Raw genomic sequence first — 3,262 nt, 5'->3', positions numbered from 1 at the left:
CTCAGTATGGATTACATAATAAAATAAAAAGTTGTAAAAGGGTACAGTATCACCAGATGCAAGGTATATATAGTATAGTGTAAACATTCTGAATCTCCGTATATATTTCAGGAGGCAGACACAAACGCTCTCATGCCCAGTATGGATTACACAAGAATATGAAAAGCTGTAAATGGGTAATGTAACACAAGCATATAGTTGTATACAGTGTTGGGGTAATCTTAAATCTCCAAATATATTTCCGGCGTAACAGACAGACGTTTACAGGCTCATTATGGATTACACCAGAATCTAAATAGCAAAAAAGGTTACTGTATCAGAAGCATACAGCTGTATACAGTGTTGGCCAAATTTGAAATCTTGGTATATATTTCTGGAGTCACCCTCAGACGCTCACTAAGTCTGGGTTTGACCATAATAAAAAATGTTGTAAAAAAGGTACTGGATAACAAGATAGCAAGTATATATATTATAGGGTACAATTGAAATCTCCGCATACATAGTCCCGTAGTCACTCTCAGATGCTTACTCAGTATGGATTTGACAGTAATACTAAGTGTCGAACAAAGGTAATGTATAACAAGATACAAGCTGTAGCGAGTATAGGGTAAAAATTGGTATCTCCGATTCACCGTATATATAGAAGGCGTAAACCAAACAAGCTAACTCACTATGGATGATACCGAAATAAAAAATTTTGAACAAAGGTACTGTATCAGCACATAACAGGTGTATCCAGTCTAAGGGTAATTGGAAATTTCCGTCTTTACTACCGGAGTCAGACACAGACACTCACAGGCTCAGTATGTATTACACCAGAATTTAAAAAGTAGAAAAAGGGAAAGGTATTCGAAGCGTACATCAGTATACAGTGTTGTGGTACTTTTAAATCTTCGTATATATTTCAATCTCAGTAAGCCAGTCCAGACTCTCCGCTACTGGAAACTATATGGATACAAGTACAGACGGAAAGTCGAGTGTTAGCAGAAATTTGGGAATTACTCATTGCGGGAAAACCTCCCGGTAGATGTTGCAGAGGCGATGCAGACCCTCAATTACTGTGTCTGTGGAGACAGCGAAAATGGTTCTTTGTGAAGAAAGCATTGCTTTATCGCATTAGAGTGGATCACATCACCGTTACTCATCTCCATCAAATTGTGATCACAGGGAGAGATGTAGACATGGTCCTCACTGCCTATCATGATGTGCCTGGTCATTTTGGAGTGCAAAAGACAGAAGCCACAGGCCGTAGGTGATTCTTTTGGATTGGCATGAGAGGAGACATTGAAAAATGCTGGCAGGAATGTCACACGTCTGTGACTATCACAACTGTGAAAAGTGATCATAAAGCACCACTACATCCGATTGTAAGCTGACGTCCATGTCCATTACAAATGGTAGCCATTGATCATCTGAAGGTAGAGGCCAGCAGGACAGGCCATAGCTACATTTTAACCATCATCGATCAATACACCAAATTTCCAGTGGCCGTCCCTGTGAAGGATTTATCTGGCCAGACTAAAAGGTGGTGGAGCAGGGAGAGGTAAGTATTGCAACTTGCAAGTGCTGTGGCCATGACCAAGCAGGGGGGGCACACTCGTGGGCGACGGTACTGGCACAGGGCCCCTCATAGTACGCTGGTGTGTCTGACGGCGAGTGGGCCCCCCCACCGTCAGAGACACTGTAGTGTACTATGAGGGGCACTGTGCCAGTGCCGTCGGCCACCTGTGGGCCCATCCAGCTGTTCAGAGCAACGGCACTTGCCCGGGTGCGCCAGGTGTTGACCCCAGCCCTTGGGGGGGTGGGCAGCCCAGTTAGGAAGGTTTACAAAATGGCATATGTTGATGTGTAGGCTGGACATTCAACAGCTGCAAATGGCGGAATTGGGCAAGTCTGAGGAAGAGGAGGACAAAAGCGAGGCAGTTTTCTGGCAACCTATGTGTCATCAGGGGAAGGTGGGACAAAATCCTTTGAAACCCATGCATGGTTCATTTTAATGAAGGTTAGATCATCAACATTTTGGGTCGACAGACGGGTCCTTTTTTCTGTCAGGATTGATCCAGCACCACTGACGACTCTTTCAGATAATACACTAGCAGCAGGGCAAGTGAGCTCCTGTAAGGCTTATTGTGCCAATTCAGGCCAGGCTTCCAGTTGGGGAATGACCTGTGAGGGAGAACATCGACATGGGAGGAAAAGTAGTTTGTAACCATAGTTGACAACTGCTGCCTCCTGTCACTTTTAATCGATGCAGTATTAGCAGTCGTGTGAGCGGTACTTGAGAAATGAGTCCACAACATGGTCATGAAACCCGTGTCTCCAACTCCTCTTCGGCTATGTACACCACGAATACCTCTTTCATTGTGCCCACTACGGCTCGTGGGAGAACCAGCACCGCTGCTGTGTGCTGGGAAAGTCTCAGACAAACAGTTTACCAGAGTTGCTTGTTTGTTAGCCAATATTATCTCTAGGTTCTCCTGTGTCATGATGTTGTGTAATTTGCCTTTGTAGCGTGGATCGAGGATGCTGGCCAGCCAGTAGTCATCATCCTTCATCATTTTGGCAATGCGGGGGTCCCTTTTTAGGATCCGCAAGGCATAATCGCACATAGAATCATAGAATCGTAGAGTTGGAAGGGACCTCCTGGGCCATCTGGTCCAACCCCCTGCTCAAAGCAGGATTCGCTAAATCATCCCAAGTTTCCCGCATTTGGGGAAATCGCAGGGGTCAGCACACCCGGAGTGCAATGGATGAGCCTCACCCTGGGAGAACCACCTTAGTGATCATGGTATCTCCCCTGCCAGGTAAGTATGTAGGCCAATGTTCCAGGTGTCAATAATGCACTGCCACTGCTGGGTGGAGGAGCACTTTCTGGCAAATCCACATCCCTACAGTCACGAACAAACCCTGTACCTGACCTTGGAACGCCAACATTTTCTCTTGCCCCCTGAGAAGCATCCTCCTGCCCAAAATAATCATCCCACCTCATCCTCTTCTTCCTCCACCTTCTTCCTTCTCCTCTGCTGCAGACGCCAGATCCTTAATGTGCGTCAAACTTTGCATGAGCAGATGCATAAGTGGGATGCTCATGCTTATGATGGCGTCGTCTGCGCTTACCAGCCATGTGCATTCCTCAAAACACTGAAGGACTTTACAGAGGTCTTTCAGCTTTGACCACTGAACACCCGACAATTCCATGTCTTCCCTCAAGCTGCCTGCCTGTGTATCCTCCCACAAATGCATTATAGCCTGCCTCTGTTCG

General features: G+C 46.0%; 1 pseudogene; it reads right to left on the bottom strand.

Moving 5' to 3' along the window:
• Nucleotides 1–2,663: 2,663 nt before the first annotated feature.
• LOC141087844 (U1 spliceosomal RNA) lies at nt 2,664–2,812 on the bottom strand (annotated as a pseudogene).
• Nucleotides 2,813–3,262: the final 450 nt, after the last annotated feature.

The sequence above is a fragment of the Dendrobates tinctorius genome, unplaced genomic scaffold (assembly GCF_039654945.1).
Source record: "Dendrobates tinctorius isolate UK_male_01 unplaced genomic scaffold, ASM3965494v1 ptg000035l, whole genome shotgun sequence".
NCBI classification, from domain to species: domain Eukaryota; kingdom Metazoa; phylum Chordata; class Amphibia; order Anura; family Dendrobatidae; genus Dendrobates; species Dendrobates tinctorius.
This window is presented reverse-complemented; position numbering and strand designations above follow the sequence as displayed.